The sequence below is a fragment of the Lepidochelys kempii genome, chromosome 4 (genome assembly GCF_965140285.1).
Source record: "Lepidochelys kempii isolate rLepKem1 chromosome 4, rLepKem1.hap1, whole genome shotgun sequence".
Taxonomy (NCBI): domain Eukaryota; kingdom Metazoa; phylum Chordata; order Testudines; family Cheloniidae; genus Lepidochelys; species Lepidochelys kempii.
This window is the reverse complement of record NC_136383.1, coordinates 134,804,233-134,828,262: the sequence shown is the minus strand read 5'-3', so window position 1 is coordinate 134,828,262 and position 24,030 is coordinate 134,804,233.

Sequence of the window (24,030 nt, the reverse complement as noted above, 5' to 3'; positions counted from 1 at the left end):
AAAATGTGGGTTTCCATAAACCAGAAAACGTGAACGGTTTATAGCTTTTAATTTTATTTTATTTTATTTTGAGAAACCCCCCCAAATTTTCCATGAAAAGCTTTTGATAAAAATCCATATTTTTTTTTGGTCTAAATGTTTCACCAGGTGGGAGAAACATTTCCTGACCAAACTAGAATAGATATAATTTCCAAAGCCGGGATAAACAAGCAGTACCAATAAAAGTGCTACAATCATGCACCGCTCTCCCTCCCTCCCCATCACTGGCTGTTATACTCACATCTCAATCTCTGTTGTAAATTCTTCAGGGCAAGGCACTTGAGCCAGACCCTGGCCGGTGGCTGAGGAATATTTGACCCAGCGCGGGGTTGAGCGCGCAAAGGTGGTTTTACGTCATTTCGTCCTCTCCTGATGTTGCCGCTGACCAGAGCCTGGTTTGCGTTCGAGCCACCAGCCTGAAGGCTGCTCTAAGTTACACCCCAGGCTAGATTTTTAAAGGGAGTCAGGCACCTAAATCCACCACACAGGCCCTGCTGATATCTTCCAAGCCGCAGCTCAGGCACTGCATAAGCTTGTAGGTGCCTGACTAACCTGGGCACTTAAGTTTCTGCCAGTTGGCATTTTCAAAGCAGGCTGAGTTCTGCAGCCACCCCACAGCTAATGAACTGCTCTGAGCCCTGGCTCAAGCTGAAGCCCCCCCAGGAAAACGTCTATCTCATCAGTGGAGAAACCTGATAACTGTCAGAGCCTGCAGCAGGAGGGCTAATACAGGCCACGGATAGGGTGGAAAGGAAACATGGCTCCTGTTAAAAGACAACCGGGGGTCCAGGGAAATGTAGGGTGAGCATGACAGAAGTACTGTGTGGGAGAGCAGCAGATAGAGAGTTTCAGCCAGACCTGGCTTAGGGCCTATCTCCAGGAGCGGATTTGTGGCTGAGGATCCTGAGCAAGGGGAGATGCTAGATGCTAAACACCTAGTCAGTTCCTTCTCCCTACCCCTCTCCTTGGCATTGCACCCCATCTTCCTGCTCAGCTGTCCGGCTTCTGAAAATCCCTTTCATAGGTACTTAACTGGCCCCACACTCAATAGGGAACTGAGGCATCACGCCTGAACGGGACACTTGCGTCAGGCCACCTAGCACATAGGTGTTGCTCCACTCAGCTTAGCAATGCCTAAATCCATGGAAAAATCTGGGCCCCAGTGCCTGGGATTTTCTGCAGGGCATAGAAGAATTAGGTGCCCAAAGACGATTGCATTTCAATGGGATTTGGGAGCCTTTGAAAAGCCCAGCCACTGACAGTGGCTCCAAGGGACTGTTCTGGCAGCTGGGCATGAGGGAGCCCTGGTCATGCCCCCTGTCCCCATCCACGGAGCTGCTGCAGCATCTCTATGCTACCCATGGATTCCCCCAACACAGAGGGAACCATTCAGGGGCTGCCTAAGCAGGTTTTAGGACAGCTTGATTTCAAGGCCAGAAGGGACCATCGTGATCATCTAAACAAGCCTCCTTTAGACCACCTTAGTGGAGCAAAGATACCTCAAGGCCTGTGATTTGGCTTAACCCCACCTCCTGTAAGGCCAGAGAAGGAACCTAATTAGTAATGCTCTGCACCTGGGAGGTGATTAATTGCCTCCTGACCAGAGGTGGCAGAGCTAGGCTGTATAAGGAGCCGAGGGAGCTCAGATGGGAGGAGAGACCCAGAACGGAAGAGTTAGGGGGAGTTCTCTCTTCCTGGGATGGGCCTGGAGGGAGGGCTGGTGGTTTTGAATTGGCTGTGGCCAGGCAGCGAAGCTAACTTCTGTGGCAGGGCCTCAGGGCGGAGAGGACCCCTGAGCCAGGATCTGTGAGGACCCAGGAATGAGATAGACACTCATGAGGGAGTGGGAAAGTAGTGCTTGGGCTCCCATCAAGGAAAAGCCTCCAGGGGTAGTACCCTGAGGATGGGGAGCAATTGAAGTCAAGCCCAGGAGGGGTGAAGGACCTTGTGTGTGAAGTCAAGCCCAGGATGGGGTGAGGGACCTTTGGTTTAGAGTTGAAGGTATGTGACTTTGCTAGAGGGCTCAGCTACAGAAATCCCAGTGAGAGTGTCCAGGGAAGAGACCAGCAGGGACTGGCCAGCATGGCTGAGAAAGTGGCCAACGGGGTTTTGTGTGTGTGTGTGTAAGAGGCTGCAGTACTGTGCCCAGGCAGAAGGGGATGCCCTAGAGTTAAGGATGTATCTTCAGGGGGCCCTTTGTCTTTTCACTTGTAGTATAAAGGCCCAGATTCTCAAAAGTATTAAGCTTCCACTGGCTTCAGTGAAAGTTAGGAGCTTAACTATCTGTGAGCCCCTGGGCATAGAGCCTTGCAGACAACTGGGTGCTGTGGGAAAAAATAATCACAATGGAAACAAGTATTTGAGAACCAAGGGCACACCCAATCCCTGTGCAGTGCAACTATTTATTATTAAGGTGACCAATCCGCACCCCATTGTGCTAGGGGTTCCACATGAATCTAGCGGAAAGACCGTCTCTGACTAAGTGTGACATGAGAGACAACCCGTGGGCCCAACCAACCAGGTGTACAAAGGAAGACTGACTGAGTTCTGTCTAGCGTAATAACAGCGCTCACCGTATTTCTGCTGACACGCGAGCGCGCGGTAGTAAGTATGCTAGGGGTGGCGGGTTAATGATGTCATTAATCCCTGGCTGGCCCATCTGAAGGGAGAGGGGCCCGGTCTCGTGTGGAGAGGTTTTAAAGCCTCCAGCGAGTGTGTGGAACCACCTAGAGTTCACGGGCAATTGCGCATTTGTGGCGTATCAAACATGCTAGTGTTTTTTAGCCCAATAAACAGACTAATCAGCGGCATGTTGGGTCTAATTATGACTTGTGACAAAATGAATCAGCTTCTCTCCCCCCACCCCCTTGGAATGATGAGTTCATCCCAGGCCAGGTGCTAGTGGATAGATGCCAAGAGCGCACAGGCAAAAACAATTCGCGTTCGTTAACCCCCTGTTGATGGGCTCAGCTGAGAGGCAAAGGAGTGAGTGGGTCCTGGAAACTGAACCCCAGGTCAGTGCTGGCACCAGTTGGCAGGGTGATGTGTCATAAGCTGGCATGGCTGGTGCCCTGTGCTATACCCACCCTGTGGGTAAACAGATGGCTGCTGTCTCCTGGCTTTGTGCCCTGGCACTTTTCAGGAACCCTACACTGGAAAAACAAGTAATCACCAGGTTCCTTTCCTCCATCCCTCCTGCTAATGCATGTGAGGTAGCCCCATTGGAGAAACGGGGTAAGATCGTGTAACAGCACTTCCATGAGGCCAGCTTGTAATAGACAATCCCAAGACCGAGGAATCTGGGAGCGGGCCAGTCGTCTTGAGCCCACAGGCCTGGTCATCCCGTCAAGAGCTCTTATGAGCTTTTAGGGCAAGAGATTCTAAAGCAGCTAGCAATCTGGGTGCTCACCCTGACACACCTTAAAGGGGCCTGGCTTTCAGAAGGTGGGTGCTCACTGCTCAATGAAAATCAGGCCTGTCCACAGGTCTCAAGTTGGGGGCCCCCCAGAATCACAAGTGACATTTTGCAATCTTGCACGTGTTGCTCCTAGCAGATCATGAGTGATTGGGGGGGGAGGGGGAGGCTGAGAAGGTTTTGTTTGTGTGAGTTTTATATACTTTTACAAGGAAAAATGATTCTTAAAGACCAACACCTGCCCCCAGCCCAAAACAGGCAGAGGTGGAATTATTAAAACTGATTTAAAAATAAAAATTAGTCAAAGGAAGAAGAGAGGTGATGTCAAAATACAAAGCCAACACAACAGACAAGTGGTGGGGAGGAAGGGGGCGGCTATCAGCTGAAAAGGAACCAACCACCAAGGGAGAATTACCTATGGCCCAGGTCCTCCAAGGAGCCAGGCACCTAACTCGCATTGATTTCAAAGAGAGTTAGGTGTATTGCTTTGAGGAGCTAGCCCTCATAAGCTCACATGCCTACCATCACTCTGTCTGCAGTGTCGTTGTAGGCATGTTGGTTCCAGGATTTTGGAGAGACAAGGTGGGTGAGGTAACATCATCTACTAGACCAGCTTCTCTGGGTGAGAGACACAAGCTTCCCCAGACCTGAGGAAGAGCTCTGTGTGGCTCAAAAACTTGTCCCTCTAGTCTCAGCCACAGAATTTGGTCCAGTAAAAGATGTTACCTTGCCCACTGTGTCTCTCTACCGTCTCTATGGTCACCCACCTTATATGCTGTATCCATTCCCCTTACCCTGTGTCTGCCTCTACATTTTGATCCCTGTGCGTGGACTGCTGCACCGCCGGCCCCCTGCCCTCAAGGCGTGTTGTATCCTATCATCATGCAGGATCCAAGTCTTAAATTGTAAGCCCTTGGGGGAATAGACAGTGCCATGGGGCCCTGATTTGGCTTAGACTAATACAAATAACACCAGCACTGTTCCCATCCAATTCTAGCATTTTCTCACAGCTTCCCTCTTCCTCCTTTTTATTGCTGACAGCTGGGGCCTGTACCTTAAAGGATCCCCAGCTGCAGCAGCTCCCTAGTTGTTGAATTCCGAATGGTTTGGTTGCCTGCCCTAGCAGAACTGGTGAGAAAATGGCATTGTGTACTGCTCAGTTTCCTATGAGTCAGAAAAGTAGAACATCCTGTCACAGCAGGTGCACCTCAGGGGGCTGGATCTGCCAGTTTTTCCTGTATCAACTCTCGTGATGGTAGCTGAGCTCAGCATTTCTGGATGTCCTGTCTACCTCCCATAGAAACAGTGAGTAATAACCCTTAATATTTAAAGGTCCCCTTCCTTTGAGAAGCTCTGAGCTTCCCACGCACTAACAGGTGACATGTCACAATGCACCCAGAAGGCAGGGCTTACTAGAACTGGTGGGAAAAGAGGCTTCCCGCTGTGGACAACTTTAAGGAGTGTGAGAAAAATATTTCATTTCTATCAACATTTCTCTTAGAAAATTTAAACTTTGGGTGGAAAATCTGAACATTTTCTGGTTTTGTCCAGAAAACTGTGCTCAACTTTTGACCAGCCTTATTTAGTCTATTGGGGAAACTGAGGCACAGAGTGGTGACATGCCTTACCTCAACGTCACACAGATCAAGGTCAGAGCCAGGATTAGACTCCACGTGTACTAATTCCCAGTGCCATACGCTAACCACTAGACCATGTTACCACCTTGTAGTCTGACACTGAACATCAATATTTATATTGACTCTTCCTGAAAGACCTGCAGGCATTTTATAGCTCGGGGAGCAATTTTTCTGCAACCTGTTCTCTTGATGGTAATGTCTGCTGATTTCCCTTCTTGTGATCCTTAAAAATCCCAGGGCACTTACTTCAAGACTAGGAATGTTGGCCCCTCCCTATCATGGACTCTGTGGGGTTGTGCAGGTATAAATGAGGGTGAAACAGGAGCTTATGCTCAAATAAATTTGTTAGTCTCTAAGGTGCCACAAGTCCTCTTTTTCTTTTTGCGGATACAGACTAACACGGCTGCTACTCTGAAATCAGTAGATATAGTCATCACTTGGCAACCCACTGAAATGCAGCTACGCTTGCAGCTCAGTATTAAGACACTGACTATAATCAAATCTTAAGCTTCAGGGCTTCCGTCTGCAGGGGTCAGGAAGGAATATGTCTGTGCGAGCACAGGTTCCAGGAAGTAGCAGCACACACTGGTCTGTGTAGCAAACCTCCCAAGGGCTTGCTCTAACTCATCATCTTGGCATGTGTTGGCTCTGATTGGCCTGTTGCATTTCTCAAGTGCTCTGTGTTTTCTTAGTGGGGCTGGGTGGCCCAGGGCACTGAGCTAGTACTCAGGTGATCCTGGTTCTGTTCCCAGCTGTGTGACCTTTGGCAATCACTTCCTCTCTTTGTTTCATCTCCCACCCATTACATGTCTTCTCTATGTATACAGTAAGCTCTTTGGGGCGGGGACTGTGCACACTGCTTACCACAAATAGGGTCTCATCTCACTTAAAGACAAGTGCAAAATACTACACTTAGCAAAACTATTTCCCCATGTTTATTCGCCCCCCCCCCAACCCCCCTGCTGTTCCTCAGACGTTCTTGTCAACTGCTGGAAATGGCCCACCTTGATTATCACTACAAAAGGTCCCCCCCACCCCCCGCTCTCCGGCTGGTAATAGCTCACCTTACTGTTTCAGAGTAACAGCCGTGTTCAATTGGTTAGTCTCTAAGGTGCCACAAGTACTCCTTTTCTTTTCACCTTACCTGATCACTCTCCTTACAGTGTGTATGGTAACACCCATTGTTTCATGTTCTCTGTGTATATAAATCTTCCCACTGTATTTTCCACTGAATGCATCCGATGAAGTGAGCTGTAGCTCACAAAAGCTTATGCTCAAATAAATTGGTTAGTCTCTAAGGTGCCACAAGTCCTCCTTTTCTTTTTGCGGATACAGACTAACACAGCGGCTACTCTGAAACCTACACTTAGGAAGGAAAATCAAATGCTTAACTACAAAACGAGGAATAACTGGCTAGGGAGTAGCACGGCTGAATAGGATCTTGGGGTTATACTGGTCAAAAATGGAATGAATCAACAATGTGATGTAGCTGCAAAAAAAAAAAAAAAAAAAGAGGAAAAGGAAAAGGAAAAAAGGTTAATATCATCCAGAGGAGTAGTAACAGGAATGGCACATGTAAGACACAAAAGGTAATTGTCCCACTCTGTGGCACGGGTGGGGCCTCAGCTGAAGTACTGTGTCCAATTCCGGGCACTGCACTTTCAGGAAGATGTGAAGAAACTGGAGCAAGTCCAGAGGAAAGCAACAAGTATGACAAGAGGTCTAGAAAACAGAACCCATGAGGAAAGGTTGAAAGAGTTGGGAATGTTCCTTCTAGAGAAGAGAAGGCTGAGTAGGGACATAACCATCTTCAAATGTATATAAAAGGCTGTTATAAAGAGGATGGTTGTCACTTGTTCTCCATTCCATTGAGGGTAGGACCAGATGTAATTGCCTGTCTTTGCAGCAAGGGAGATTTAGATTAGATATCAGGAAAAACTTTGGAAGAATCAGGCTAGCTACCTAGTGGGATTACAGAATCCCCCTCATTGGAGGTGTTTAAGAACAGGTTGGATAAACACCTGGCAGGGATGGTGTAGGGTTATTTGGTCCTGCCTCAGCTCAGGGGGCTGGACTAGATGACCTCTTGAGGTCCTTTCCAGCCCTACATATCTATGATTCCTTGGCTTCTGGGGGCACATTCAGTGGTTCTTTGCACTGGAGTAAGATGAGCCGCTCTATGATTCTTTCACAGTGAATTGTAAAATAACTTGTTTGGCCTTCTGGGCACAGGAAAGCAGTACTTAATTTGCCAGGACTGAGCCCTCTTTCATTACAAACGAAGCACAGCCTGGGGGGGAAGGCACCAGAGGACTCAGCACTTGAGTGGTTTTAGCCTGTATCCTCGCTGCAAAGTTGGCGGGTTACCAGCCTGAGTGAAAGCAGCAACCAAGCTTTAGCCTATACCCCCAGCCCACTAGTTAGCCCTGCTTTAAAGCCAAACTCACTAAACTCAGGTAAGATGGCTTCACATGTGGACAGGACGGCGGTTAGGGGCAACACCGGACTAAGAGCCTGAGGGTACGTCTACACTTAAAAATAAAAAATGAACACACACCCTGGAGCAGTAAGTCTCAAAGCCTGAGTCAACTGGTTGGGGCCCATGCTACAGGGCTAAAAATAGCAGTGTATATGTTCCAGGAATCTGAAACCAAGCGGGGGGGGTGTCTCAGAGCATAGCCTCCATCCTAAGCAGGAATGTCTACACTACTATATTTTGCCCTGTAGTGTGAGCCGGAGTCAATTAACCTGGGCTCTGAGACGCGTGGCAGTAGATGTGTTTGGGTTTTTTTTAGTGTAGACGTATCCTGAGTGATCTCTGTTGGACAATCCTCAACTGATGTAAATCCACATAGTTCCCAGAGTTCTAATCTGCTTTCCTATCCCTCCATACACCTGGTGTGACGCAGTGGGAGTCACTAGAGTTGCTCTGGGCTGACCCTGCTGGAACTGAGATCAGAAATTGCCCCAGTGGGTATAACAAACAGAGGGGATCATATCTATTTAAGGGTAGATTTGCTGCTAGGTTCATGAGTCTGACTTGGTTGTGTGTCTCGTTAAAGTGGGCTGGTAGAAGGGCGAGGGGTGGTCTACCCATCTTCCCCATTGGTACAGACAATTCTGGGCTGCGTCTGAGCAAGGGAGGGTTACCATGGTAACACTGCCAGGTATTTGCGGTCAGGTGCACTGAATGGGAACAGCTAGCTGCTGAGGCCGCTGACGCCGAACAGAACTAGAAGTCATTTGTCTCTCACTCACGTGCTGTCTCCCACACACGCAGCGAGGATACAGGCTAAAACCACTCAAGTGCTGAGTCCCCTGGTGCCTTCCCCCACCAGGCTGTGCTTCGTTTGTAATGAAAGAGGGCTCAGTCCTGGCAAATTAAGTACTGCTTTCCTGTGCCCAGAAGGCCAAACAAGTTATTTTACAATTCACTGTGAAAGAATCATAGAGCGGCTCATCTTACTCCAGTGCAAAGAACCACTGAATGTGCCCCCAGAAGCCAAGGAATCATAGATATGTAGGGCTGGAAGGGACCTCAAGAGGTCATCTAGTCCTTGCTGCTCTCCTGTCATCATTAAATCCTCAGGGCATGAGGAGAACGCCACCTCCTCTGAGATGAAGCTAGGCCAGGATTCCCCTTCTGCTTCCAGCTCCCACTCCGGCTGCTGCCAAGAGACAGAGCTTCTTTCTGCTGGGCAGTGGCTCTGTCGCCTTCACTGCTCCTCACCCAACCCCCGTTCCAGGCCTCGTTCTCCTTTATAGCTCGGACACCCAGAGCTAGATTCTTGACCCCTGTATGGCCTATTTGCACCAGCTCTCCACCACCCTCCTTCCAGCCCCCAGGGGAGAGTTCGCATCCTTGTGCCCCAGGTATCCTCCTTCAGAGCCGTGTGCAGCCAGCACAACCTAGAGCAGCCTTTAGGCTATTCCAAGTGGCATGTTGGGGCCAGATTGGTACCCCAAGATCAGGAGCTGTGCCATCCCCCCCCCCACCCCCCAGCTATGCCAAGTGCTGCAAGCCAGTACCAGATCAGAGCACAGTCAATGGCTCGGCAACCCCATGCTTTGAAGAGTGCCCTGCGACACTTTGTTTTCCAGCCACTCATCTCTTCCTGATATGATGCCCCTGACTGGGTCATCCGTGGGGACCGACGGCTCTAAAAGCAGCTGAGCTGCTGTACCATAGACACTCACTACAGCAATGGAAGGGGTTTTCCATCATTGTAATAAATCCACCTCTCTGAGATGCAGCCACTAGGTCAAGGGAAGACTTCTTCTGTCGCCCTAGCAGCGTCTATGCTGGGGCTTATGTCCGCTTAGCTGCGAGGCACCGGATGTGAAATTGTTCACAGCCTGAGCAATGCAGTTTAAACCAGCCTCCCCTTGTAGGGTAGACCAGCCCCAAAGAACTCGGAAGACTGTGTAACAGCGCCACCTGGTGACGCCTACCATAACAACGCCGCGGCTAGGGCTGAACGTGATCCGAGCTCTGAGATGAGCTAGAGGCAGTTCCATGGAGGGTCATAGGGAACAGGGTCCTCAACTGCAGTAAAAGAGGCCAGTGAGGATGGCACTGATGTGATATTAGGACCCCAGTCTTGACCCAGGACCCCCGTTGTGCTTGGTGCTGTACAAACACAGACCAAAAAGATGATCCCTACCCCAAAGAACTTACTGTCTATAACCTTTGTCCATAAACCTGTTGTTACAAATCACTGAAACGGGAGCTAGCTGGGAAAATCAGTTTGGTATCAAAGTTATAACTAACCCCAGTAATACAGGCTCACTGCTCGAGCCTGTCTGAAAGATCCACATCTGGTCACGTAGTGGTAGCTACGAGCGACCGGTGTTAGCTCGTCTTCGTTCCTCTTGTGATGCTAAATGTCTAGGATGGGATAATTGAATTATGTCAGCATGACTGTATGAATTGTTACATAAAGACATCCTGTGGCAACCCTGTAATTCACGGCTTTGCCCCCTTCCTGTGTTGCTTTCATACTTTCTTTACCCTTCAGATCGCCATCGCTGTGTAAATTAAAGGGTTGCTAGAACTTCAGGCTCTCCAAATGTCTAATTGAATGGGGGAACAGGCAATTTACTTAAACCGGGTTTCTGGCCTGATGCCACTAGCGTCCACTGCAGAAGATGAAAGGATCTTTAACAGCAAGCCAATAGTTTATTTATCTCGGATTATTACGATGGAATACATATTGCTCAGGGTTATGCTTAGTTATTGTCACTCCTAGCAAGAGCAATAGAGAGACTGTAGTGGTGGTTAGAGGTGCCGAAATGACCAGCTGATGGCCTCTGTATGAGTCTGATCAGAGACTCTCATTGATTTCAGTGAGATTCATACTGGGTCATTTGTCCATGATGCATGTGTAGCTGTGTCCAGCAGCTGACCAAGTCTTCTGACACGGCTGCTTCTGGTGCTTCTCTATGGTCAGGGGGAAGCCTCTTCTAGGGGCACTCAGTCACCATGATTCAGTCCATCCTGGGCCCTTCTGTTGACTCTGCCAATGAGGGATCCTGTCTGGAAGGTGGCTTTTCAGGCATCAATTCCCATCCCCGAGGTGGTTGTCAGCCCATTTCCTTTGCACAGGTTACCAGACAGCACCAACCTCCAGCAGGGGGGTTAATCAAGAGCACCCATCCCAAACCCCATCACACTTGGAGAAGTACTGATCACAATCCAAACTTCTCCACTTAGGCCCATCTCTAGTTAGTGGTAGGCTTAGAGTCCCTGTCCTATAGGTTAAAAAGAACGAGGAGTACTTGTGGCTCATTAGAGACTAACAAATTTATTTTGGCATAAGCTTTCGTGGGCTAAAACCCACTTCATCAGATACATGGAGTAGAAAATACAGTAGGAAGATTATATATATACATACACACAGAGAACATGAAAAGATGGAGTTTGCCTTACCAGCTCTAACGTGACAAATCAATTACAGTGGGCTATTATCAGCAGGAGGAAAAATCACTTTTATAGTGTTAATCAGGATGGCCCATTTCAAACAGTTGACAAGAAGGTGTGAGTAACAGTAGGGGGAAAAATTAGCATGGGGAAATAGTTTTTTAGTTTGTGTAATGGCCCGTCCACTCCCAGTCTTTATTCAGGCCTAATTTGATGGTGTCCAGTTTGCAAATTAATTCTAGTTATGTAGTTTCTCATTGGAGTCTGTCTGTTTTTGAAGTTTTTTTGTTGAAGAATTGCCACTTTTAGGTCTGTAATCGAGTGTCCAGAGAGGTTGAAGTGTTCTCCAACTGGTTTTTGAATGTTATAATTCTTGACGTCTGATTTCGTTTGAAACATTCCGATGAAGTGAGCTGTAGCTCACGAAAGCTTATGCTCAAATAAATTTGTTAGTCTCTAAGGTGCCACAAGTCCTCCTTTTCTTTTTGCTCATACAGACTAACATGGCTGCTACTCTGAAACCTGTTTAAGTGAACTCAGGTCAGGTCGACACTACATGCTTAGTTGGGTACAACTACAGCACTCAAGGATGTGAAACCCCCTCCACGTAGCCAGCGCTGTGCCGGCAGGAGAGCATCTCCCATCAGCTGCATTGTTGCTACTGTGCCGATGCAGCGTTTGTCGTGTAGACCTGCCCACAGTGAAGCCGCTGTGGTGTGTATTTGTTTGTTTTATGGCTCCTCCTGTGTGCCAGTCCACAGAGCATAGGAGTTATTACAGATTCTGCCCCCACCCTTCAAGGCTTGGGGCTTTAGTTCAAGTTGGAGTAGCTCATAGCTTGAGCTCCTTGGTTCAATTCCTGCTGTATCAGCCCACAGGCAGCCATCTCATGTACCCAGGGTTTTTCCACTGGCTTAACTAAAACCGTTTAAAATCACTCCTTCAGTTTACACCAGTGCACGTTTGTGCAGAGTAGGCCACAGTATCTCACTCCAGATATCCTGAGCCACCTAATCCCCATAAAGAGCAGGTTTATTGTCCTAGCCAGACTCTCAATTAGGCTAAATGCCCCTCCCCCATCTAATTTTGCACCTGTGACTAATTGTGGCTGTGACTCCATAAGCAGGGGCCAGGTCTCCCCTTGTTCCCTGCGCAGCGCTAAGATGCACCGGTGCCTAGGGTGGTGTACCAGAGCTATAGACTTATATTGCTCTTGCGAGTATATTTTTACTCAGTATAGGATTTAACTCCCTTTCAAGTCATTTCAGGCTGTCTTTCTAACAACAGCGTCTTCCCTTAATCTGTAAACTGTTCATTTACGAGGATTCTAGCATCGAGGTAATGGGACTGCATTTTTATTCCAGGGTGGTTGTTCTTGGAGTGCCTAAAATCTGTTCAAAAGTTGCATCGCTGAAAAGCAGCAGGTTGTAAAATCCCGCTTCCGGACTTCTCCAAAGTTTGGCTGTGAGAGTTTGTATGATCCGCATCTATCTTAAAGGGAACAGAGTTTGTTAGTTACAATAATTCTTCATAGGAACACAGGAATTGTCAGAGTCGGGCTGACCCAAAGTCCAGCTAGTCTAATAGCTTATCTCCCACAGTGGCCAGCTGCAGAATCCCAGATGCCTTAGAGGCGGGTACAAGGAAACTCTGCAGCGGGCAGTTCTGGGATAACTTGCCCCCATGGGAAGCTTCGTCCTAGCCCCCATTAGTTAGAGACTGTCAGGATCCCAGCCATGGGATGTGGGTTGAGGCCGGAAGCCGCGGTCTGTGCTGGTGTCATGCTGAAGGGACAAGTTGGAGCTGTAGTCAATGAGCCACGCCGAGTCAGAAACCAAATGCGTCAGCGGAGGTTGGGGTAGTGGAGCAAAGGCAGGGTGAAGGGCCAGGAGCAGGGCAAGGGGAATTGGATCCCAGGCAATGTCTCAGGAATGCAACAGGGTCTGTTTACAGCAGTGAGTCAGGGATCCACCTAGCTGCACAGATGGCCTCTAGGTGTTCACCCCCAGGCCTTAAATAGCATGCCTGAGCCAACTGGGAACTCAGTAGGAACTGCCAATCAGGGCATCTAGGGAATCCTGAGTCCATCGGACTCCTAAGGCTGCTGTTCCCTGTGCCAATGGAACTGTCCCATGGCAGCATGGACACAGTAGCTGTCACAGAACCAGCAGGCTCCAGACCAGTGGATCCTCAAACTGTGGATCTTGTGCACTGAAGTATAGCAGTTTAGATCCCTTCCAAAACACTTGGTTTCGTGTCTTAATCCTCACTACCGGAACTGTGCAAGTTCTTATTATCCATATAAATGTCCAGCCCTATTTAGAATCCGGCATAGTTCAATGAGATCTTGTGGCAATGAGTTCCCCAGGCTATTTGCGCATTATGTGGAAAAATATTTCTTCCTCTTCTATTTTTAGATTTGCTCCCTTTCAACTCCATCAAATGTCCTCTTGTCCTTGTGTAATGAGAGGGTAAATAGAAGTGCCTGCTCTACCCTTGCTATTGGTCACTCTATCCTATAGCCTGTGTATAGCTATAACATACTGAGGCACATCCAAGAACGGTATTCTTCCCCAGACTTCTTAAAAAACGATCAGCTGTTCCTTTAATTCAGTCTGCAGCTATTGGCATGCCAGGGATGGTGGCCGTTTGCCCTGGAAATGCTTTGCTGTCCTTTGGGCTTTCCTTTAGCGTTTCCTCTTGTTCACCTGTTGAAGTGGCGTGATGCTTTACCTCCCAGGTCAGTTCCCTGCTGGTGCTGTGTCCTCTGGCAAAGGCAGGGTTGAAAGGTTCAGCCGGCAAGTGTAGCAATAAGCGGGAAACATATGCTTCCCATGCAACTCCCGCTGGGTAGCTGAGCTAAAAATATCAGCGTGTGTGTGTTTAATGGGGATACGCAATTGAAATTCACAGATGGATTGGGGACACCTCTGGGAGGCTGGGGAGTATCCGAATAATGTTTTCCCCTACCCCAGTGCCGACAATGTCATAAATCAAATAAACCTATGTCTGTGGGGAATCCTGTCATACGTTCCAGCCTCAGGAAGTTTAGACTTCAAATTAGACGAAGGTTTCTAACCATCAGAGGAGTGAACTTCTGGAACAGCCTTCCAAGGGAAGCACTGGGGGGCAAAAGACTTATCTGGCTTCAAGACTAAGCTTGATAAGTTTATGGAGGGGATGATAGGATGGGATAGCCTAATTTTGGCAATTAATTGATCTTCAACTCTTAGCGGTAGATATGCCCAACGGCCTGTGATGGGATGTTAGATGGGGCGGGATATGAGTTACTGCAGAGAATTCTTTCCTGGGTGTCTTGCTAGTAAGTCTTGCCCACATGCTCAGGGTTTAGCTGATCGCCAAATTTGGGGTCAGGAAGGATTTTTCCTCCAGGGTAGATTGGCAGAGGCCCTGGGGGGGGGGGGGGTTTGCCTTCCTCTGCAGCGTGTACAATCACATAGTGAGAGCCAGTCCCTGCCCTGAAGCTTTCACAGCCTTTACAGGTAAAGGGCAGCCACGGGCAGGAAGAGTCACAGGAGAAATGATGTTCCAACCTGGAAAATCCCCAGGCTAGCAGATTCTAGCCCTTCCTCCACATGCCCAGGATCTAATCTGCTGATATGGGTGGATCTGTCTATTTCTCTTTGGCAGCTGTGCCCGTACAAAGAAATCTCTGCCTTCCTGGCCCCAGCCCTCAGCTGAGCTACATAAGCGTGAAGATTAGGGGTTGTATTCTCTGAAACCAGACCGTTGTCACTCTGCATAACAATCCATCCTAACTCTGAATGGATCAGCAACAAGGAGACTGGGTGGGAGGTTTGTACCCCTATCAGCTGTCAAAAGGGATGCTCAGAACCGCTGTCACTTTAGGTCCCAAATTCAATCAAAAAGAAAGAAAAGCTAGCACGAGTAAAAAAAGGTTCTCCTAATTGTGAACCCAAACCAGGGCTTTATGTGGGGAGGTTTAAACACCTCCCAATAGTGGCAACCCCAAGCATTACAAAATCCTGAGTCAGTAGTCAGAACTCATGAGATTGGCTTTTAAAATCATGAGGTTTTCATAATAAACTTGGGGCTTGTGTTTTCCAGCTGTTTCTCCATGACCACAGGGGCTAGCTACACTGTTATATTTAGCCCTGTAGTGTGAGCAGGAGTCAATTAACCTGGACTAGTGTAGTTATGACATAATACATGCTCTAGGAACCAAACCACTGCAGCCTCCTGGGATCATCTCAAAGGGATCCCGTCGCTGGGACGTGGGAGCCAACAAACCGGTGCCCCTTGCCTTTACCCCGCGTTATCCAATATCACGTAGCAGCCCTTCTGAGACCTGATGACTGGAACAATCCTGGAAGAGGAGGAGACTGTGTCAGAGATGTACAAGCAACACCACCACCTTCTGTCTTATGAACCTCTGGTCTTATGTTAGTAATTAAACTATACGTACTGCTAATGCACCACGTGGTGCCTAGACATCATGCAGAGCCGATCCGTGCCTGCCAAGAGTCGGGGGACAGAGTGAAGACAGCTGGCTTCAGCAGTTGTACTGAGCATGCTCAGTACAAGCCAAGCAGCAAATCTGGAGGGGGGCACATGACCCCGCATGCTCCTTCCTCCCCCTCTCTCCCTCCCCCAGTGCATCACCTCTGGCATCATGGACAAAATTAAGGTTGCAGGAACAGTTATATATGTCTGTAAGCAGTCTCTTCTTTTTCTGAAACTTCCTTCTTTATGGGATTGCTCCTTGGAGATGTTTTTCCATGAAGCCATTGTGTTACTGGGAAAAGGCCAAGCTGAAGCAATGGGCTAGACAGTGGCAAGCCTTGGCTTGTTCTGTTCTTCCATAACTGTGGCTGCCAAGACCTTCATCCATGGGACCGTCAGCTGGTGTCCCTTCAGCAGCTGTTGTGGTGAGTCATGGAGAAAGAGGTGACCTCTGAGATCTGCAAAACCCACGAAGGGCTGAGCCAAGGGACTTCTGACCAAGAATCAGAGAAGTGGAGAGCATGGAGCAGTGCTGAGAAGTGGCCTTGACTGCCAATAAGCAACGTGCTTGGTACTTAAACAAGATGACGTAGACCTCCCCCACTACTGTTTAGTTCAGACCCAAGCAGTCCATGGAGCTGTATAAAAGGGAAACATGCTCTGTCATCAGCTCAGATCTTGGTGTGCCAGGGGCCTGACACCCCCCTCACCCTCCCCACACAAGCTCAGCATCTAAGGGAGAATTTGTTTTTCCTGAGGTAAAATATCATCCCTGGAATTTAATTCCACCACACCCCGCCCCATCTGTCTGAGCTGTTTCCAAACTGTCTTCAGAGGATGAGCAAATCTGGCCATGTGAAAATATCAGTTAGCAAATCGTAGATATTGGACTGAAAAGGAGCCCATTGGCCAGCCACCCCTTCCATCTCGGGACCTGATGACTCCCACATCCTGGGGACCAATTTAAACTCCCTGAAACCACTCTTCCTACCCCACCCTCCCTCAAGGGAATCAGCTGGGGCTGAGGGGTTTTGCACCGAACATAGGGAAGAGCAGGATGTGGCCCGTTCTACGCTCCAGGTTCAATCTGAGTTTGGGGAGATGGCGGTGTGTCTTTTTCTGATCTGAACCAGGTGCCCATCCCTGCCTGCTCAGAACATCTAACACCTTCCCTCTGAGGCTATCAAAGCCCTTCACAGTGGAGCTGTGCAGAGATGGATGTTCTGTTTCACGGAGGATTTGGAGATTTTTAAATTCTGGCTTCATTCAGAATCTGTGTGAGAACGGGAAATTTCAGAATTCTCCACTAAGGAGAATTCAGAGAGAATCAGACTGATCAGAATGTTTTTTTGTTTGCTTGTTTTTCACCTTTTCAAATGAAATCCCGGCAAATTCCACCTGATTTTGTGAAACATCGGTGTCGATGGAGCCACATATTCCAGTGACATATGGTTCCATGTAGATATCCCTCATCAGCTCCACTTCAGACACCCAGGGCCCAACTATATCCTGACTTGTGCCCCTTGATTTCAGGAGGGGGAGTCCATGGAGAGAAAATCAGGGCAGAATTTCTTTGATTTATGCACACAGCAGGCCTGTGTGTCTAGGGCAAGACTTGGGGCTCCCCCATGTGGTGCCATTGTCTGGCCCAGGCTGTGTTAAACAGTCCAGAGCCTGGGAGAATCACAAGGTGTATCTGTATCTAGCAGCCTCCAAAAAGAATCCCCTTTATTCATTGTAGTAGGGAGGCTCTTTCCTTAGAGGTTGCAATCTGTAAGCACGGCTGAACCCTACTGCCTTGCAGATTCTGCAGAGCCAAGATCCATGAATGCAGGGTGCTAGTTACCTGTGCCCTATTGCACTGTTCAGAGCACCTTCCTAGGACCATTTCACCCCGGCTATGTTTGTGCTTGCATAGAGGAATGGATCTAACATGCAGGCTCTTAATTGGAGAACTGGGTGTGAGACCAGCATGAAACCTGTAACATTCAGCAGCGGGCTGCCAGTTGGCAGGGATTCTATACACTCACCGCTCTCCTAGCATGATCCACTATTCTAGGGACTAGGAACCTCCTAAACGGATCCTGCTGCAAGTCCCACATTCCTACCCGTGCCTTACCAAGCACACTGCCCCAGCCTCATTAAGCCCCGCAAGCCGCGTCAGTACTATTTTGGAGAACAAAACTGGACTGAAACAGCTGAACGTCTGCTTTGGGAATGAAAGCATATGGCATCCAGCCCTTTGGCTAAGAGCCATGAGAGCATCTAATGTATCTTATTCTGTACTGGTTACAGTCGTTAGCCATTTCTCATGGGTGATGTTTTAAAGGGCTTGTCAGAGCAGTAGGTTAGAGCTAGGGATGGGGAACCTCAGAGTTTAGCACTTCAGTGTGGAGAAGACCCAAAAGCCTAGATGAGTTATTCCCAAACTAGAGAGACAGGCCAAATGCAGCCCCCACTTTCAGTATCAAAGGTGGAGGGGAATGATCCAAACAGTCCCCGTTGTTTCGGTTCCAGGTCACATCTGGGCTGCAGCTTAGGAATGCTGTTCTGAAGCGTATGGACTCACAGGACCACCAAAGATCTCTGAGGGATGGAGAACCCATCACCTGTTCCACCCCTCCTATGATTCATCTCCCACCATGTGACTTCCCAGTGCACCATGCCACCCAGTTAGAGGAAAGATGTACTCTAGCCAGGGAGCCTGACCTATAGGAGAGAATGGGGGCCTGAACTACAATTCCCAAGAGACAATGTGCCTCAATAGGAAAATGCAGGTTAATGTTGAACTGAACCAAAATATTTTGATTCAAGTCAAACCAACCTGAAGCAAAATATTTTGTGTTTTTCCAGTGAAAAAAATCAGAAACTTCAGCAAAATCAAAATTTTCCTGGTGTAAATTTCAGTTCTGTGGAAATTGCGTTTTCTGTCGGGGAAAATCAACGAGACAGAAAATTCCTGCCCAGCTCATGTGGCAATGAGTTCCAGAGGTTAATTAAGTGCTGAGGGGAGAAAGTGTTTGCTTTTATCAGTTTTAAATTTTGTTGCCGTTTGGTTTAATTGATTATCCCTGTGCGCTTGCATTGTGAGAAAGGGAGGCAGACACTGTGATCTCAGCATTGTTCCATGCACTCTGATAGAACAACCTCTTCCAGGGAGAGACAGTGCCAAATCCTACATTAATTTACCCACAGTAACACCAGTGAAGGACTGTGTGAATCCGACATATGTGCAGAACAGTCTCGCTGAAGTTTGGAAAGCTGGCGGTTGGAGCATTGCCACATTTTATTGCCAATTCAATTTTGGCCCTAGTGCGTATTTAGCTATAGGACTATGTTACTATTTCTTTGTCTGCACATCACACGTTCAAATTCCTAAGGATCGTGCTGGATGCCGAGATAGATGAGTTCTTTGTGCTGAATTCAGGGGAGAGGCCCAGATGCTGTATTTTCATGGAGACTCGACTTTCTTCCTTGTTTCGGTCTTCTTTTGAGGGTCGTTCCAGCTGCAAGCATCAGTGTGTGCTTTGTTGTATTGAAACCTATCTGGCCAACCCATGCTAACCCAGAATGACTTCCTGTCTCCCTTTGGTAACAAGCCCGCATATGGACACTAATGAGTCTGCTACTGCTTATGGGAAGGCCATGTCTACACCAGCGAACCGATGCAGTTGTGACACTGTGAGATCACTCGTGTGGCCACTCTATGCCGACGGGATGGGGGAGAAGCTCCCCCGCACACAAGCGCTTATGCCAGTGAAACGAATGTCGCTCAGGGAGGTGGTTTTTTTCACACCCCTGAGCGACGTAAGTTTTGCTGACATAAGTGGCAGTGTAGACATGGCCTCGAGGAGCTGGTCCTTTAGCTCAGACAGTTGCGGCTGCTCCTTCTAGCAAGTCGCAGGTCCAGACCCTGCCGGTGACACACTGGGGTGACATTTTGCCTTTTCAGTGCAAAAATGCAGTGGAAAATCTTTGCGATCCAGTTTTAAATATGTTGCCTTTCTGGCACGTTTTTGAGCATACTGGTTGCACAGTAAGACAACGTGCAAAATGTCACGGGGTTTTTTGCTACTGCATTTAACAAATACGATGATGATTTTTGGCTGGGGGGAAAATAATTGCAGTGGGAGATTTTGCACAGCCTGCATACAGTCAGTGCCGCTGCTCATTGCAGTGGTGCAGGGAAGCTCCTGGCCAGACTCAGTGGGCTCTGCCTGTTTTCTGTTCTATTTTCTCCCCCTTCACATGGCACCAGCCAAGCTCTCAATGACTATCTCTGGGCAGCTTGAAAAGCTGCAGATCTTGACATTTAATGAAGCTTCTCCCAGTAGCTCATTTGGAATGCCGAGCCGGCTGTTGATTCCACAGGGCCACCGCAGCTGTTTGTCAGGTACCCTTGACAGCCCTTGAAAGAGTTAGCACACCCTGGGGGGGAGGGGAGAAGGGAAACACATTTCGATTACGAAATCAATGCACGAGAAGTATTTACCAGCCAGAACCTTGTTGCTCTTTGTACTAATGAAGCTGTCCCCTCGCTGAGATGGTTTCAGTGCCGGTTACCCAGAGAAGCTGCCGCCTCAAGGAGTGTGAAGAGCATCTTTGTACGTTCAGGAGGATGGCAGGTGCTAACAGCCAAGCGATGCTGGAACAAATCAGAGCCGCAGGGGTCAGCCATGTTCTGTCATTTCCCAGTCGGGTGTATTAATTCTCTTTTCATCAAGTTCCTTTGGAAGAGGAAGGAAGCAGCAGGGTCTAGTGGGTACAGCAGGAAGCTGGGCAGCTCTGGAGACAGGTTTCAGAGTAGCAGCCATGTTAGTCTGTATCTGCAAAAAGAGAAGGAGTACTTGTGGCACCTTAGAGACTAACCAATTTATTTGACCGTAAGCTTTTGTGAGCTACAGCTCATTTCATTGGATACATGCAGTGGAAAATACAGTGGGGAGATTTTATATACACAGAGAACATGAAACAATGGGTGTTACCATACACACTGTAATGAGAGTGATCAGGTAAGGTGAGCTATTACCAGCAGGAGAGAGAGAAAAACCCTTTTGTCGTGATAATCAAGGTGGGCCATTTCCAGCAGTTGACAAGAAGATGTAAGGAATATTGGGCCGGGGGGTAATCATAGGGCCTAATCACAACAGCCACACTATTAGAGGCTCATTCACCTGCACATCTACCAATGTGATATATGTCGTCATGTGCCAGCAATGCCCCTCTGCCATGTATATTGGCCAAACTGGACAGTCTCTACGTAATAGAATAAATGGACACAAATCAGACATCAAGAATTAGAACATTCAAAAACCAGTTGGAGAACACTTCAATCTCTCTGGACACTTGATTACAGACCTAAAAGCTGCAATTCTTAAACGAAAAAACTTCAAAAACAGACTCCAAAGAGAGACTGCTGAATTGGAATTAATTTGCAAACTGGACACCGTTAACTTAGGCTTGAATAAAGACTGGGAGTGGATGTGTCATTACACAAAGTAAAACTATTTCCCCATGGTTATTTCCCCCCCAGCCCCACTGTTCCTCACACGTTCTTGTCAACTGCTGGAAATGGCCCACCTTGATTATCACAACAAAAGGTTTTTTTTCTCTCTCCTGCTGGCAATAGCTCACCTTACCTGATCACTCTCACTACAGTGTGTACGGTAACACCCATTGTTTCATGTTCTCTATGTATATAAAATCTCCCCACTGTATTTTCCACTGCATGCATCCAATGAAGTGAGCTGTAGCTCACGAAAGCTTATGCTCAAATTTGTTGGTCTCTAAGGTGCCACAAGTCCTCCTTTTCTTTCTGCTCATGGAGTTTCTTGCTCGGGTAAACATCATTACCCCTTTGCCCTGAGTGGTTGCCCAATATTCAGGGCTCTGCAGGTTGCATCTGTTAGGAAGGGAAATCGATCATACAAGTCAGGGATATTGTTGTTCACTTTTATCATAGAATCATAGAATATCAGGGTTGGAAGGGACCTCAGGAGGACATCTAGTCCAACCCCCTGCTCAAAGCAGAACCAATCCCCAATTAAATCATCCCAGCCAGGGCTTTGTCAAGCCTGACCTTAAAAACTTCTAAGGAAGGAGATTCTACCACCTCCCTAGGTAATGCATTCCAGTGTTTCACCACCCTCCTAGTGAAGAAGTTTTTCCTAATATCCAACCTAAACCTCCCCCACTGCAACTTGAGAACATTACTCCTTGTCCTGTCCTCTTCTGCCACTGAGAATAGTCTAGAACCATCCTCTCTGGAACCACCTCTCAGGTAGTTGAAAGCAGCTATCAAATCCCCTCTCATTCTTCTCTTCTGCAGACTAAACAATCCCAGTTCCCTCAGCCTCTCCTCATAAATCATGTGTTCCAGACCCCTAATCATTTTTGTTGCCCTTCGCTGGACTCTCTCCAATTTATCCACATCCTTCTTGTAGTGCGGGGCCCAAAACTGGACACAGTACTCCAGATGAGGCCTCACCAATGTCGAATAGAGGGGAACGATCACGTCCCTCGATCTGCTCGCTATGCCCCTACTTATATATCCCAAAATGCCATTGGCCTTCTTGGCAACAAGGGCACACTGCTGACTCATATCCAGCTTCTCGTCCACTGTCACCCCTAGGTCCTTTTCCGCAGAACTGCTGCCTAGCCATTCGGTCCCTAGTCTGCAGCTGTGCATTGGGTTCTTCCATCCTAAGTGCAGGACCCTGCACTTATCCTTATTGAACCTCATCAGATTTCTTTTGACCCAATCCTCCAATTTGTCTAGGTCCCTCTGTATCGTATCCTATCCCTGCCCTCCAGCGTATCTACCACTCCTCCCAGTTTAGTATCATCCGCAAATTTGCTGAGAGTGCAATCCACACCATCCTCCAGATCATTTATGAAGATATTGAACAAAACCGGCCCCAGGACCAACCCCTGGGGCACTCCACTTGACACCGGCTGCCAACTAGACATGGAGCCATTGATCACTACCCGTTGAGCCCGACAATCTAGCCAACTTTCTACCCACCTTATAGTGCATTCATCCAGCCCATACTTCTTTAACTTGCTGACAAGAATACTGTGGGAGACTGTGTCAAAAGCTTTGCTAAAGTCAAGAAACAATACATCCACTGCTTTCCCTTCATACACAGAACCAGTAATCTCATCATAGAAGGCGATTAGATTAGTCAGGCATGACCTTCCCTTGGTGAATCCATGCTGACTATTCCTGATCACTTTCCTCTCATGTAAGTGCTTTTACTAAGTTCTGTTTCCTTAGACACTGTTGAAACTGCCAGCGGCTGTTTGTGTCCTTGCACCGAAATCCTCAAGTCTGCCACTCCAGCAAACTGTGCAAAGAAACTCTGTCTCTCTGCTCCTCTCAAGGTGACCCAACTCCTGATGGCTCTCTGCCTCCAACACACAGCCTGCAAACCAATATCCTAGCCCCTGAGTTTGCAATCGGGGAAATCCCTCAGCCCATACAATTAGATGCCCTGTGGCCTATTGCTTCTCTCTTTGCAGCGGTCTTCACTACGTAAATGGGCTTAATTGCTTCTTCCATTGAGCCTGAAGAGAGTGTTTGGCATACCCATTGGTTTTAATGAAATCCATGACTGTCTCTGGAGCAAAGACCGCCCCCCCCCCCCCCCCCCCCGTTGATTGCACCTGTTAGCACCACTCAGAATAAGCAGGGCCCATGATGCAGGACAGTGGTGGATAGCAGGGGAAATTGATGGGGGATTGGGAAGGTGGATGTGGGTGGGTTTTAGCAGCTTTGCCCCCTTCTTCCATTCCTTTGGGAGTATAGTGAGGCCAGCACGGAAATCTGAATCAGGTTTAAAACTAGGCTTGGAAGGATTCGATTTTTATTGGTAAATGTCCATTTCATCTCTCTCTCACACACACTCACACACGCATGCAGGCGATGACAAAATATTTACATTGATAATAATGGAAATTTACAGGTAGGCAAAGTAAGAGGAATGCTGCTTGTGAACTTATGAGTGTCAAAATCCAGTGATTTAGCCTCTTGAACGAGGCTTGTTAAGAATGGGCTAATGAATGAACAGTACAAACTGGCTGATTTGTGGATTTAAGGACATTTACTTGGTATATTTTTGACATGTGATATTGATAAGCTGCGGTTTAACAGTTTAGAAAGCTTTCATTTTTTCCGTCTCAATGCCTACTGCCGTTAAATAGTGACCTGCCCCTCCCATGATTTCCTGTGACTATGAACATTTGACTAGAGAGAAAAATGTATAAAACTCATAACTTCCCACAACTGTGAACATTTAATTTTTTTAAAGATTTTTTTTATCAATGATTTTAAAAAAACTATATTATCTGACAAAATTATAAATAATACAACCCAGATTCTGCCAAGCCTATTAATAAACAACCAGGCTGGGGGAGAATGACTTCTGTGAACCTGGCTGGGGGTTTGGGATGATTGCCAGATTTCTGGGCCAAGGCAGAACATGCTTGTTACAGTTGGTATCTAATGTGCTTCCTCCCGTTCCCTTAAAGCTTGT